A 16,680-nucleotide genomic window follows, 5' to 3' on the forward strand; every position below is an offset into this window, starting at 1 on the left:
AAGACATAAATTTAAGATATGTTGCCCTAGTGCTCCACCAAGTTTCGTACTTCAGAGCAGATGGACACCAGCAGGTTGACACTTTTTGCTTGATAATAGAATATTTATTAGTTACAGGAGTTTGACGGTCATGCCAGGAAGTTCTATTCTGTGGTATGAGCATGGCTGCAAATGAAAGAGACAGGATGCAGCCGGGGGGGAGGGCTCCAAATGCAGGCAAAGGCTTCCTGAATCACTGCGGTTGTCGCTGGTCGGGGAGGGCACGTTTCAGGATCTGGGAGGTGTAGGAAGAGATGCTGGAGGGACCTTTGGGGGGGGGGAGGAGACAAAGACAGTGAGAGAGATGCTGTCTGGACCAGGAGAGGGACTCAAGCTGCTGAACTTATCCAGCGGGAGATGCAGAAGGAGAGAGAGAGAAGGGAGGAAAAATGCAGCACCAGCTGGGAGAGACTCAAGAAATGCTGAACTCACCAGGGGGTGGGAGAGATGGGGAATCCACCCAAAAATTGTTGGGCAGACTAGATGGACCGTGCAGGTCTTTTTCTGCCGTCATCTACTATGTTACTATGTAAATAATATACCCACTGATATCAGTGAGCTGGACAATGCCTAGTTCAAATGAGGCACCCTATGAGTAATGCAAGCTTTATGGATTAACATGCACTTTGCATTTAAAAAGTGCTTTTTATCTTACAGTTTGTTGCCCTTTCATGAAGAAAATGAGCAATCTTATTAGCTTCAGTCATTCATTCAACAAAGAGATGGCTCTCTCTGATACTGAAAAGCCTAAGAAATAATAAATGTACTTCAAAGATGTTTTGATCAAAATAAAAACAACTCGGTAGCACTGAACCACTCTAAAAGTAATAACAGCCTTTTGATCTAGCGCTATAAAAGACTTACAAAGAGTACAGTAGAAGTCCTGCTAGTTAAATAGTGCATGTACCATGTAAAGATCCTTGACAGTAAATAATACTAAAATTCACTCAAGAGCTCAAAAGGAATGACATTTATCTGGCTTTTTATCTATGAAGGCCTCCAAAAGCTGTTGACTTCTAAACACCTTGTGGTAAAAGATGACTCACCATATTTTGCAACAAAAAACAAAAACCAGGGTTACAATCAGGGGGAGCACAATGAGAAAGCAGGTACCGCAATAACAAACTATAATAAATATGTAATTTATGTGGCGTAATCTCAGAGTGATAACTCCCCCAAGCAAGGAAACGCCGAAGCGATTTATACCTCTAAGGGTGGACAAGCTTCTCTATCATTGATCCACTCCGTAACTTTTTAATTATTTAGTGAGCAAAACCCAGTGCTCCAAAATCATATTAATTTCACCAAAAAGTGTCACTCTAACAAAATATATTGCTATGTACCCGGTCTCTCAAAGTGCTGCACCTGGAGTACTCCAACTAGTATTCAACAATGATACTCAAACAAGTGCTATTTTGCACATCAGTATGTCATGAAGCTATTTGTGTGGAGGGCAAATTTACAGTGGAGGGGAGGGCTAGTTTAAGAGGGCAAATAGGTGCCAGCTATGTATATAGTGGAATAGAGGTGATTAGAGCATCAGGCTTGATATCCAGGGTAACCAGTTCAAATCCCACTTCTGCTGCTCCTCTTGATATTGGGCAAATCACCTAAGCCTCTACTACCTCAGGAATAACATTAGCTTCTGAGTCCTCCAGGGACAGGGAAATGCCTAGTGTACCTGAATGTAATTCACCTTGATTTACTACTAAAAAAGGCATGAGCAAAAGCCAAATAAATAAAATACTAGGGGTCCTTTTACTAAGGTGCGCTTAAAAATTGCCTGCGGTAGTGTAGGCGTGGGGTTTGGGCATGCAAAGAATCAGTTTTCAGCACGCCTGTAAAAAAGGCCTTTTTAAAATTTTTGACGAAAATGGACATGCGGCAAAATGAAAATTGCCGCGCGTCCATTTTTGGTCTTAGAACTTACCGCCAGAACTTTACCTAGTGGTAAAGTCTCAAGTGGTAACCGGGCGGTAATGACCTAAGCGTGTCAAATGCCACTTCGTGTGTGTCCGATATGTGCAGCAGAAAATAAAAATTATTTTTAGGCTGCACGTATCGGCAGCGCATCAAAACTGAAATTACTGCAAGAGCCACGCAGTAGCCGTTAGTGACCACTGGGGGATAACTCCATTTTGGCACATGTTGGATGCGCGTAGATGCTTACGCTGATTAGTAAAAGGGCCCCCTAGTTTAAGTGGTAGAATCATGCTTACATTGCAACTATCACGCTTATTTTCGAAAGAGAAGGCCGCCCATCTTTCGACACAAATCGGGAGACGGGCGTCATTCTCGCAAGGTCGTCCAAATTGGCATAATCAAAAGCCGATTTTTTTGACACCCTTGACTGCTTTCCGTCACGGGGACGACCAAAGTCACGGGGGCGTGTCAGCAGGGTAGCGAAGGCGGGACTGGGGTGTGATTAGGAGATGGTCGTCCTCGGCCGATAATAGAAAAAAGAAGGGCGTCCCTGACGAGCACTTGGCTGACTTTACTTGGTCCATTTTTTTTCATGACCAAGCCTCAAAAAGATGCCCAAACTGACCAGATGACCACCAAAGGGAATGGGGGGATAACCTCCCCTTACTCCCCCAGTGGTCACTAACACCCTCCCACCATAAAAAAACAAATTTAAAAATACTTTTTTGCCAGCCTCAAATGCCATACTCAGATCCATCGCAGCAGTATACAGGTCCCTGGAGCAGTTGTAGTGGGTGCAGTGTACTTCAGGAATGTGGACCTGGGTGGGGGGTTGGGGGGGCTCAGCACCCAAGGTAAGGGAGCTATGCACCTGGGAGCAATTTCTGAAGTCCACTGTAGTGCCCCCTAGGGTGCCCGGTTGGTGTCCTGGCTTGTGAGGGGGACCAGTGCACTACAAATGCTGGCTCCTCCCACAACCAAAGGGCTTGGATTTGGACGTTTTTGAGATAGACGTCTTTGGTTTCCATTATCGCCGAAAACCGAGGACGACCATCTCTAAGGTCGACCTAAATGTCAAGATTTGGGCGTCCCCGACTGTATTATCAAAACGAAAGATGGACGTCCATCTTGTTTTCATAATACGCGTTGCCCCATCCCTTCATGGCACCGTCCTTATAATTGGGCGCCCTTAGAGATGGTCGTCCCCATTCGAAAATGCCTCTCTATGTGTCTTCATAAAATATTAACAAAAGAAAGATGGAGAAAAACACATCAAGTGATGTGCAATACAGAAACAGCCTTTATTTGAAATGACCTGACACAGTCACCATGTTTTCGCTAGACAACCTGCATCTGGAGTCTACAAAATACATAAAGGCAACTGATAAATAAAAATTTTAATACATTCAAATATACAAAAGTATTTAAATAAATAAAATTAATAGCACACCTACACTGCAGACGCTGACATTTCCACCTGCTCAAAAGCAGGTATAAATGCCCATACCTAACTTATTTAGGTGAGCGTGTAAATGAGTGTATTTAAGTATGCATGTAAGTATTGTGGAATACCCTTCCTGGGTTTTTTTTTTTACGGTATTCTACTTCAATGAAGCAGCTTAAGAAAATCTAAAGACATATTTGTTTCTCCAGGCTTTTAGGGCTTCTTTTACAAAGCCATGCTACTGATTCTAGTTGCGGCAAATGAGAGGGATCACATTCAATTCCTATGGGCCTCCTTTCAATTGCCGCACAGGAACTGTTAGTGTGGTTTTGTAAAATAAGCCTCTAATATCTGATGAACCTGTGTTTGAGTAGTGTAGGCAGAGAGGGGCATAATCAAATGCCCATCTCCATGGGCGTCTATGTCCGAGAACGGGTACGTGAAGGGGCGGGACAGACCATATTTTTGAAAAAAATGGGTGCCTATCTTTTTTTTCGATAATACGGCTTGTGCCCGGCAAATGCATCGGATTTGTGCGGATTTGAGCTGGGCAGTTTAGTTTTTCAGCGATAATGGAAACTGAAGGCGCCCAGCTTAAAAACGAACAAATCCAAGGCATTGGGTCGTGGGAGGGGCCAGGATTCATAGTGCACTGGTCCCCCTCACATGCCAGGACACCAACTGGGCACCCTAGGGGGCACTTGTAACAATTAAAAAAAAAAAAGTAAAATACCTCCCAAGTCCACAACTCCCAAATCTTGGGTGCTGAGTCCCTCAAATCCCCCACAAAACCCACTGCCCACAAATCTACACCATTACCATAGCCCTTATGGCTGAAGGGGGGCACCTACATGTGGGTACAGTGGGGTTTGGGGGCGGTTTGGAGGGCTCCCATTTACCACCACAAGTGTAACAGGTAGGGGGGGGGTGGGCCTAGGTGAAGTCCACTGCACCCACTAACAACTGCTCCAGGGACCTGCATACTGCTGTGATGGAGCTGGGTATGGCATTTGAGACTGGCATACAGGCTGGAAAAAAAAGTTCTTAAAGTTGTTTTTTTATGGTGGGAGGGGGTTACTGACCACTGGGGGAGTCAAGAGTGGTCATCCCCGATTCCCTCCGGTGGTCATCTGGTCATTTAGGACACTTTTTTGGGACTTGTTCGTGAAAAAAAATGGTCCAAACAAAATGACCGAAATTCGCACTAAAAACACCTTTCTTTTTTCGATTATCGGCCTAAGGCGCCCATCTCTGCTCGGCCGATAAACACGCCTAGTTCCACCTTCACCACACTTCCGACACGCCCCCATCAACTTTGCCCGTTTCCGCAACAGATTGCAGTTCAAGACGCCCAAAATCGCCTTTCGATTATACCGATTTGGGCACCTTTGTGAGATGGGCGCCCATCTCCTGATTTGGGTCGAAATATGGGCGCCCATCACTTTCGAAAATAAGGCTGAGAATGTGTTAAATATTTTTTTTGTTTGTTTTGTATTTTGCGTCTGTATTTGTTTTGATTTTATGAGTGTATTGTTGTAAACCACTTAGGAGTATGTTTACTAAGGCACGCTATAGGCACGATAGCATTTTTAACATAGTAACGTGAGTAGCATAGTAGGTGACGGCAGAAAAAGACCTGTACAGTCCATCCAGTCTGCCCTTGATTTGTATCTGCCATTTTCAGGGCCCAGACCGTAGAAGTCTACCCAGCACTAGCCCCGTCTCCTAACCATCGGTGCTACCACCCAATCTCTGCTAAGCTTCTGAGGATCCATTTTTTCTGAACAGGATTCCTTTATGTTTATCCCACGCATTTTTGAATTCCGTTACCGTTTTCATCTTCACCACCTCCCTTGGGAGGGCATTCCAAGTATCCACCACTCTCTATGTGAAAAAATACTTCCTGACATTTTTTTTGAGTCTGCCCCCCTTCAACCTCATTTCATGTCCTCTAGTTCTACCGCCTTCCCTTAACACACGTTATTGGTTGATATGCGTTAAATACTAATGCGCCCATAGGAATACATTGGTGTATTAGCATTTAACGCACCTAAAATTTAAAGGCGCCTTAAAAATGCTAACGCACCTTAGTAAACATAATCTTTAGTTTTTAGGAGGGGTATAAGTTTTATAAATAAATAAAAAGAATATTTTATAGTCCACATGCATACTTGTGAATTCCACCCATGGTTTGCTGAAACTTTGCACCTGTACACACCTACCAGCAAAGTACTCAAGATCATGTCAATACCTGTACTTTTACAAGAGTTGGGATTTCATAAAAGACCATATACATATGAGTGCAGTCTATATGCATAAAAATGACTCTGTAAAGTTACCTTCACAGCCCAGCCCATGATGTTTAAGGCCTTTTAATGAGCGACTCTGAAGGAGTTTCAGGAATTTTGCTGGAAACTGATGGATTCTCAGAAACTGCAGAACACTGCAGACAAACAAGCAGTGAACACAAATGCCTAGAATTGCTAATGTGCGTCATGTTATTTTGCCATTAGTTCCATTTTATGCACCGGGACCTAGTTACTAATAGCATGTGTTAATGGCATTAGCACATCGTAACGCAGCAAGGAAAAAATATTTTCCCTGCCCCCCTCAACTGGGAACCCGCATAAAATATGTGGATAAATTCTACATCTACTGTAGAGGAGTGTGGTATATATCATTCAGTGTAAAAAATGTAACAAAGGATGCTATATTGGAGAAACAGGCCAGATGCTTAAGACAAGATTCAATTTACATAGACATCATATGAACAATACTGGTGCCAGCAGGGTTCCCACGCCTGTTGGTCAACATTTTACAGGACCAGGACACTGTACCAGTGACTTCACAGTGAGAATCCTGAAAGGTAACTTTAAAACCATACAAGAACGTAAGACCTTTGAAGTCAGAATGATTGAATATTTTAACACCCAACAGAAAGGACTTAACAAGGATCTGGGGTTCCTAGCCCATTATAAACCATAAAGCTGTATGTCTCTGTTGATCACCCTCCCCTCACCTATCCACACCCATCCTGTTAGAATATCAATGATATGCTTTGATGTCCCCTTGCATACCTCCGACCCACCCCCATCCTCCCACCCTGTCAGACTGTCATAGTAATGCTTGAATGTTTTCACTTATATACACTGTCAGCTAGCACATTTGCTTATTTCCGATCTGAGGAAGAAGGGCAACCTTCGAAAGCTAATCAAGAAATGTATTAAGTTAGGTCTAATAAAAAAGGTATCATCTTATTTTCTTTTCCATGTTTTATTTTGTTTGATTTCTATTGATAACTACATCTACTGTAAAAATCCATTCTGACTTTAGTCCCTTATGAACATATTTTTTCTGAAAATGCATAATTGTGGATTTATTGTAACATTTAGTGCTGCTGGAAACTTAGTCTATTGTACTTTAAACTGAGAAAAAGATCCTTTTGCATTTGCGTGATATGATTAGTGCTGTGGCTGTATGACGCAGGACCTCAGATGTTTGAGTTTATTATCAGGTCTGATTCCTAACTGTGTATATTACAGAGCATGCTTGCCCTACATGATATTTATACAAGTAATTATCATTTTTCTGCTTGCTCTGACTAACCTGCTACTGTGTTCTTTTATTTCTGAAATTGAATGAATAATGTTTAGCTGTGTTCTACTCGTGCTGTGCTTGGATACCTTGTCCTGCTGTTTCCTTAGCAGCCCTTGGAATTTCACTGGGACAGAGCTCAGAGGTAGAAAATGTCTGGATGAACAAGCATGTAGTTTAGTGGTTCCCAAACCTGATCCTGGAGGCACCCCAGCCAGTCAGGTTTTCAGGATATCCACAATTAATATTCATGAGAGAGATTTGCATGTACTGCTATAGTTTTTTTTTTTTTTTTTAAATCAGTCATGCATTTAAAAAAGCCATGCAATTGTTGATCTTCTATAACTCCACCCTTAAGCAAACTCTTTCTACCTTTCAAAACTCTTCCAACTTGTAAATAAATTATTAGACACCACTCCAATCACCAACAACAGCAAAGACATACTGGGAGCTGAAGACTTGGCGAAGTACTTCAAGGAGAAAATCAAACAACTGTGACTTAAAATACCTGTCAGCCACACCGAATACAGCACACTCCTGGACTGCCTAGACCCAGATCCTGGAATATATCCAGCAGACAGAATCTGGACAGAATTCACAATAATAACGAAAGATCTTATCTCACAAACGCTTAAAAGATTCGCCAAATCTCACTGCAAACTAGATATATGCCCAAACAACCTCATGAAATCGGCCCCTCAACAATTTATAAAAGACCTAACAAACCACATAAACTATATGCTAGAAAATGGACTTTCCCCAAGGGAAAAAGGTAACATTTTACTCACCCCTATACCCAAGGATGCAAAGAAAAATGCAAATGAACTAACGAACTATAGACCAGTAGCATCCATTCCCTTAATTACCAAAATAACAGAAGGCATAGTGACCAAACAACTCACAGCCTATCTAAACAAGTTCTCGATATTACACGATTCTCAATCAGGATTTCGCTCTAACCACAGTACTGAAACCGTACTAGTCACGCTCATGAACAAATTCAAACAATTGATAGCAAACGGCAACAACATTCTACTGCTACAATTCAACATGTCAAGTGCATTCGACATGGTCGACAATGGAATTTTATTACACATCCTCGAATACTTCAGAATTGGAGGCAACATTCTCAATTGGTTGAAAGGGTTCCTCACTACACGCTCATATCAAGTGACTTCAAACTCAATTACATCAGCGACATGGAAACCTGAATGCGGAGTTCCACAGGGATCCCCCCTCTCACCGACCATACTCAACCTAATGATGACACCCTTGGCCAAATTACTATCGAATCAGAACCTAAACCCATATATATACGCTGACGATGTAACGATCTTCATCCCATTCCACCAAGATTTAAGAGAAATCTCCAATGAAATCAAGCAAAGCGTACATATTATGAATTCCTGGGCAGATGCATTTCAGCTGAAACTCAATGCTGAGAAAACCCAGTGCCTGGTACTCACCTCGCAATACAATAAGAATAAATTTACCACCATCAACACACCTAAACTAAATCTACCAGTTTCGGACACCCTGAAATCCTCGGAGTCACCATTGATCGACATCTTACACTTGAGAACCATGCAAATAACATAACCAAAAAGATGTTTCATTCAATGTGGAAGCTAAAAAGAGTTAGACCATTTTTTCCAAGGATTGTCTTCCGCAATCTGGTACAATCACTGGTACTCAGTCATCCGGACTATTGTAACTCACTCTACGCTGGTTGTAAAGAGCAAATACTCAAAAAAACTCCAGACAGCTCAGAATACGGCAGCCAGGCTAATATACGGCACACCAAAATACGAAAGTGCGAAACCCCTACGAGAAAAACTACACTGGCTCCCACTAAAAGAACGCATCACGTTTAAACTTTGCACTTTAGTCCATAAAATCATCCATGGTAATGCCCCAGCCTACATGTCAGATCTAATAGAACTACCACCCAGGAACGCAAAAAAATCTTCCCGCACATCCCTCATTCTTCATCCTCCCAAGTGTAAGGGTTTGAAATACAAATCAATGCACGCATCTACCTTTTCCTATATGAGCACGCAGCTCTGGAATGCGCTGCCACGTAACTTGAAAACGGTCTATGAACTGACCAATTTCTGTAAATTATTAAAAACCTATCTCTTCGACGAGATATATCACAAAGGTCAACATGTGTAATTGTATAATCTTTTGAACTTTTAGTACTGTCTTATAATGTCTTTTGCTTTAACACCATCATGTAATTCACCACCATGTAACACAAACCCTCTTTAAACCTAATGTATATTCACTTCTATTTCCAGTACCCATGATGTATTGTAAGCCACATTGAGCCTGCAAAAAGGTGGGATAATGTGGGATACAAATGCAATAAATAAATAAATAAATAAAACTTTCTATCAGTCAAGGGCATTTCTTTTTAAGTAGTGAGAATTGGGAATAGCTTGGCTCTGAATATTAAATGCCAATGTTCTTATATTATCTTAAGCAATTAAAGACTTTTTTAATTCAGCAAATATTTGATTCAGGTTCACTTTTAACTAAGCATTTTATTAAATGTTATTGGTTTTTGTTGCTTTATTACTTCTCAGTGTTTTTGGCTGGTCAACTTTATTGTAAACTGTTTAGGAACTAGTTTGGATATAAGCAAGTTAAAAATACCTGAGACTGGGATTTTTTTCCTGTCAAAACTAACAGTAAATGTAAGAGACTGAGACTGTATCCAAGACAACTTGATTTAAGACAGGGGCTCGCTCTTTCATGATATGCATGAAACATTTGGAGATACTATCCCCAGTCTTCAACCATCTGCTCTGCACCATCTGCACTCAACATGTGATACAGACATTTAAAAATTTGCAAGGTATTGATGGGCAAACAAATCTTTTCCAAAGCCTGAGAACTAGAGGACATGAAATGAAACTACAAGGAGGCAAACTTAAAAGTGACTTCATAAAATGTTTTTTCAAGGAAAGGGTAGTGGATTGCCTACATTGCAACTATGTGTCTTCATAAAATAGTGTATTTCATAATCACAAATACAATTATATTCAACAAATATTTGATTCAGGTTGACAACTGATCATTTTATCAAATATTACTGTTTTTTGGTTGCTTTAGTTTTTCCCAGAGTTTTGGCTGGTCAGCCTTACTTTAAACCACTTAGGATCTAGTTTGCATATAAATAGTGGGATGGGACAAAAACAGAATTAAAAAAAGCATGGCATAAAAACATAGAAGATCTCTATCTAGAAAAGATGGGATCAGAGGAAATCTAATGTCCTAGAGGGGTGTAATCTGCACAGAGCAGCAGGTACAATCCTAAAAGCATAGATACAGAGGAGGTAACCTGTGTGTTTTATTTATTTGAATTTTGTTCACACCTTTTTCAGTGGTAGCTCCAGGTGAGTTACATCCAGGTACACTGGATATTTCTCTGTCCCAGGAGGGCTCACAATCTAAGTTTGTACCTGAGGCAATAGAGGGTTAAGTGACTTACCCAAGGTCACAAGGAGCAGTGGTGGGATTTGACCTGGCCACCTCTGGATTTCAAGACTGGTGCTCTAACCACTAGGCCACTCCTCCACTCCACTTATGTTCTACATAAGGCGGGGCAGAGTATATGGACCATGCTGGTCTTTACCTGCCATCTGTTGCTTAGTTACTATAACTAAAAATGTGATTGGCTTAAATGGACAGTCCCTTGCTGAGGAACATCCCAAGCTAGAATCATACTCCCCCACCTCCCAGATTCTATAAATGGTATTCAAAATTGCATGCACCTAATTTGTGTGTCCAATTTAATTGTAGCAGCATGGTCTGCTTGAGGTGTGTGAAGATTGGTGGAACCAGAAACTGGACGCCTGGATTGGTCTAAGCGCTGTGTCAAGCGTTTTCACTGGTTGTTTGACAGATGTGGAGATGCACCATTTGCTTGTTTTGCAAGCAGACCATTAATTGGACTGGCTTAGTATGTATGACATCAGTGTTGTTGTCACTACACATCTGGTTAGCGATCTGGACTTGGGGAGGGGGGGGGAGAGGGTTTGGGGGAATGGGAGGGGCAGGGAGTGGGGAGTAAACTGTTAAAACTCGAATGATGAGCTTATTAGTCTGCTGTTATTCAGATGCTTTTGTTTTTAACTCTTTGCGAACTGTGACTTTGGGTTGTTTCTTCTGTTATCTCATCAATAAAAATTGTTGAAACATAATTGCGTAATGAGCCAATTAGCGCCAATAAATGGGCACTACCAATCAATTATTGGTGCTAATTGGCAACAATTTTGATTTTACGCATGCGCCTTTCTAAGCGCTATTCTATAAAGATGTGTGGGTAAATCTCTTAGCGTGCAAGTGAAAAGGGGGCGTGGCCATGGGAGGAGCATGGGTGGATTAGGAGCATTCACTAAAGATGCACACAGTATTATAGTATTTGGGGGATCTGTGCCTAATTTAGGTGTGAGAATTTATACCAGGTTTCGGTGTAAATCCTCATGCCTAAAGTTAGGCGCAGATCCCAGCGCTTTCTGCCATAAACAGTGCCCAACTCAAAGCATCATTTATAGAGCAGCACACAGCGCTCATTTTTTTGGCGCCAAAATTTGAGTGCCATTTATAGAATCTAGCCCACCCTGTGCAACACGTCCCCTAGCGCTCCCACCCTACTGTGGCCACTACAGAGAAGACAATGGATTGGGAGCAATATTTGTGCCCCTATCACCTGCACAGCCCTCAAGACAACCCTGACCCTGCTAAAGGTGATTTGGGTCATCAAGCACTTGCATGTAGAAGGCAATAACCACACAGAACATGCCAAGATGCGTAAAGCTATGGTGGATTATTTTGTATGGTGCACAAACATCCGAGCAGAGAAACTAAATGGGAAGCAGAAGGTGGCTCAGCAAAGAAAAGAGACTGAAGTGTAATGATACTTTAATGGTCAAAATATTGCATATAGGACTCAACACGGCACCGTGTTTCGGCACAGAGTGCCTGCCTCAGGAGTCTTGTTTGATGGAATCTTAAAACAAATAGCTGTGCAGCTACAAAAGTAAAAACATCTCAGGGTCTTATAAAAGACCAACAAAAGTCCAAAATGCAGTGTGACGATCTTGAAATACTCAAAGAGAATAAAAGAATATCCCCACAGTGTGTATGACAGGGTTCATCTTGCACCTACTGCCAACCTTTCCGAAACAGTTTTTCAAATTTCATTTTTTTTAATTGTGAAATATATTTGCTGGTGCTGGAACTAAATATGTTATTGCAGTAGTTCAGCTCAGGTGAACATGTTTCAGTCATACTAGTCTGCTCTTTTGTGGCTGATGTTGGTGTCCCAGTTAAACTATAGTAAATCAATAGATAATCCAGTAGGGTATACATTGGTTTTTTACAGTGATTCTTGTTGTGTGAACTAAGCCACATTTAAACCCACATCCCTAAAGCTATAACCGCAGTTGGAAAACTAGTTCTTGTCTTCTTGGAATGGGATTGATTTTTAGAGGTTTATTTCTTTTTACGTATTTATTTATTGGGATTTATTAGCCACCTTTATGAAGAGATTTAACCAAGATCTCGTCGCTTTCCCAAAGCCACTCCTCTTTTATATGAGCTACATTGGTTACCAATAAGAGATAGAATATCTTTCAAATTAAGCATTTTCATTCACCAAATCCAGTTTGGTCAAGCCCCATCATATATGAATAATCTTATTGAATTACCTCCTCGCAATGCTGTTTCATCATCTAGAGAATACATTGTCTTCCATTTCCATATCTGTAAGAATGTGATATATAAAACAATGCACCCTGCTAATTTCTCCTATCAAGGCACCAAAATTTAGAATTCTCTTCCCAAATCAATCAAGTTTACAGATGGGGGGGAATGGGGCTTGACATACTGCCTTTTTGCAATTACATTCAAAGCAGTTTACATAGTATATACAGGTACTTATTTGTACCTGGGGCAATGGAAGGTTAAGTGACTTGCCCAGAGTTATAAGGAGCTGCAGTGGGAATTGAACCCAATTCTCCATGAGGTACAACAAGGCTTCTAGGAAGTTTTCAGCAGTCCGATTTCTTATGTCTCAGATTTCCTTCCAAACTTTGATTGGGATCATCTGTTTTATGTAGTCCTTAACAGAAAATGTGACTAGGAAATGATCAGTCCATGATAGGGGTGTTATCTCTATGCCACCAGCCTTGTTTTCCAAGATGTCAACCCCTTTGCAAAATACCAAGTCTAGCATATGGCCCTTTTCATGGATTGGAGATTTGATCAACTGAATGATTCTCTAGTAGTCTGTTACAATAAACTGTGTGCACAGAAAAGATAGCAGAATCTAGGTGTCATGACCTTGTGGTTTTACCCGGACATGTCTTCATTTTGAGGACACGGCCGGGCAACTGGGTGGGTTTTGCCAGCCTAACCATTTGTCCGGATTTGCGGACGAACGGGCAGGCTGGCGTCCTATCCTCCCCTCCCCTCCTTTACCATAGTGTGCTCCCTCTTTCCTGCCTGGCACATCTGCAGACTGCCTTTCTCCTCGCGTCAATTCAAAATGGCTGCCGAGAGTTCAAACGGCAGCCTCACAAGATTTCTGCAGCATAACCGAGGGCAATGGACATGAAATACCTCCCTTTTGCTGTATGTGAAGAGATGCCTGAAGCTTGGGAAGTAGGTATGGATGCAAATAGCATAGGAGAGGTTTTCCCTGGTCTCTTGTGGGAACAACTATAACAGCTCTGCAAGAAGAGTTGGAGATGGCACAATAATGTGAATTAGAATAGAAAGTGTACTGTTTGAACCAATCAGCAGTGAGATTCAATCACCACAAGTCCATGATAAAAGCTTACAGAATCTTACCACCAATGCAGATCCGTACAAATATAAACACCTTTAACTATTTAAATTCTATTTTTTAAATTGCAGTGGTGCTCTGGGATTTGGATGCCAAAATTCTTCCAGCTCGGTGCATCTACAAGCAGACAGTTGTCTTCTGATAATGCCCCCTGTCACAGGTGATACTGCTTAAATTGATCAGGTGCTTATCAGCATGAAAACGTCTGTGCCAGTTAACCATACAAAAAAATGACAAGTGGATTCTCAGCACAGATTCACCCATAAGAAAGTGTGACTTTCAGACACACTATTAATTTATGGGTTAGTGCAGGTACAAGCAAGAGGCTTAGGTTAACTGCAGATGAGGATTGCCAGATGGCACAGCTTAAAAATAAGCTGCTTACGAAGAGCAAAGACAACTTTATTACACTAGCAAATTAATCAGTGCTGTAAAAAGCACAGTATTTACCTTGCAACAATAATTGAGTGGGGTCTGCTGAAGTCCAATGATAATGATTTAAGGACTATTCAGGGTGGACAAATGGTAGCTCTATGAACTTTGCATGGTCTCAGCCTTGATTTTTGTTGATTTAGAAGCCCTTGTTCTAAAGTGCATTAAGCAGTTGATTAGTGCTAAAAGGAAAAGGGAATGGGATTTGATACACTACCCTTTTGTTGTTAGAATCAAATCAGTTTACATATTATATACTATTATGTATATATTTTTGTACCTGGGGTCAGAGTGACAAGGAACTACACTGGGAATCGAACCCAGTTCTAACAAAACAAGGAATGAAGATATTACTGTATAACAAATCAACCAATCATCTCCACAGAATTGGGGACATTACATTATACTACTCAACGGCATATTTAAATATTAATGTGTTACTTGCTTTTAAATTTTCTTTACTTTTATTATTATTGTTATACTGTTGGTTTTTTGTTTTTGCTATACGGAGGAAAAAGCCTCAGTATTTCAGTTAAAGTCTTTCAAGCGCTCATCAGGCAAACTGAATTGACTTGAATGTTTACTTCATTGGCAAAACACCACCACAAAAACAGATACAGGGCTCACCAACTTCAAAAACAGCAAAAAAAGAGCAGACAAGAGAATAAGTAAAACTTATCTTTAAAGGTCCCCAGATGGTCCCACAACCAACACTGGCCAGCAGTTTCACAATAAGCTTCTTTGGGGTATTAGGACCTCAAGGGTTTTAGGTGCTGGACTTTGTCCCTGCAGTATGCCTCAGTGCTCCACATTGCAGTAATAATAAAAGGAATGAAAATTTTAAAATAAGTAACACATTAACATTTAAATATGTCATTGAGTAGTATGATGTAATAACCCAATTGTGTGGAGATTTTTGATTTGTTGAATTGAACCCAATTCCCCAGGTTCTCAGGCCACTGCACACATGAGTCTACTCCTCCACTCTACTCTGTGGTATCTGTCACTGCGCTGGCACGACTGCACTAACTTGTGCATTAACTCCAAGCTTCCAGCTTTTCTGAGTTAACCATGGCTGTGTTTATTTTGTCAGAATCTATACCATGTGGGCTACTTTACATAAGTACATAAGTACATAAGTACTGCCATTCTGGGACGGACTGACGATCCATTGAGCCCAGCAACCTGTTTCCAACAGTGGCCAATCCAGGTCACAAATACCTGGCAAGATCCCAAAACAGTATAATACATTTTATGCTGCTTAACCTAGAAATAAGCAGTGGATTTTCCCTAAGTCCATTTTAATAATGGTCTAGACTCTATGGACTTTTCCTTTAGGAAGGCATCCGCTAGCTTCTTTTATTACATTCTCCGGCAATGAATTCTAGAGTTTAATTATACGTTGAGTGAAGAAATATTTTCTCTGATTCATTTTAAATTTACTACTTTGTAGCTTAATCGCGTGCCCCCTAGTCCTAGTATTTATGGAATGAGTAAACAAGTGATTCATGTCTACCAGTTCCACTCCACTCATTATTTTATAGACCTCCATTATATCTCCCCTCAGCTGTCTTTTCTCCAAGCTGAAGAGCACTAGCCACTTTAGCCTTTCTTCACAAGGAAGTCGTCCCACCCCTTTTATCATTTTTGTCGCCCTTCTCATCCCCTTTATCATTTTCGTCACCCTGCTCTGTACCTTTTCTAATTCCACTATATCTTTTTTGAGATGCGGTGACCATTGAACATAATATTCGAGGTGCGGTTGAACCATGGAGCGATACAAAGGCATTATAACGTCCTCATTTTTTGTTTTCCATTCCTTTCCTAATAATACCTAACATTCTATTTGCATTCTTAGCTGCCACTGCACACTGAGCGGAGGGTTTCAACGTATTATCAAAAATAACGCTTAGATTCCTTTTTTGGTCGGTGACTCCTAATGTGGAATCTTGCATTATGTAGCTACAATTTGGGTTCCTCTTTCCCACATGCATCACTTTGCACTTGCTCACATTAAACGTTATCTGCCATTTAGATGCCCAGTCTCCCAGTCTCGTTACATCCTGTTATAAATTTTCACAATCCTCTTGCGACTTAACAACTTTGAATAACTTTGTGTCAACAAATTTAATTACCTCTCTAGTTACTCCCATCTCTAGATCATTTATAAATATGTTAAAAAACAGCAGTCCCGGCACAGACCCCTGGGGAACCCATCTACCCTTCTCCATTGAGAATACTGAACATTAAACCTTACTCTCTGTTTTCTATCTTTTAACCAGTTTTTAATCCACAATAGGACACTTCCTCCTATCCCATGACTCTCCAATTTCCTCTGGAGTCTTTCATGAGGTATTTTGTCAAACGCTTTGGGTTTTTGTCATTGTTTTGT

At 41.0% G+C, this 16,680-nt stretch overlaps 1 protein-coding gene across 2 annotated transcripts in view; it reads right to left on the minus strand.

The window, feature by feature from the left end:
- The window catches only part of LOC115476925 (bMERB domain-containing protein 1-like), a 94,366-nt gene that overhangs the window by 44,246 nt on the left and 33,440 nt on the right, over nt 1-16,680 (minus strand). The window contains exon 2 of one of the 2 annotated variants that reach the window (XM_030213513.1): nt 1,617-1,621. The exons of the other annotated variant lie outside the window; for it this stretch is intronic. The gene's annotated coding sequence lies outside the window, so the exon portion shown is untranslated. The remainder of the gene's footprint in view (nt 1-1,616; nt 1,622-16,680) is intronic. 2 annotated transcript variants of the gene reach the window in all.

This window comes from Microcaecilia unicolor, chromosome 8, assembly GCF_901765095.1.
Source record: "Microcaecilia unicolor chromosome 8, aMicUni1.1, whole genome shotgun sequence".
Taxonomy (NCBI): domain Eukaryota; kingdom Metazoa; phylum Chordata; class Amphibia; order Gymnophiona; family Siphonopidae; genus Microcaecilia; species Microcaecilia unicolor.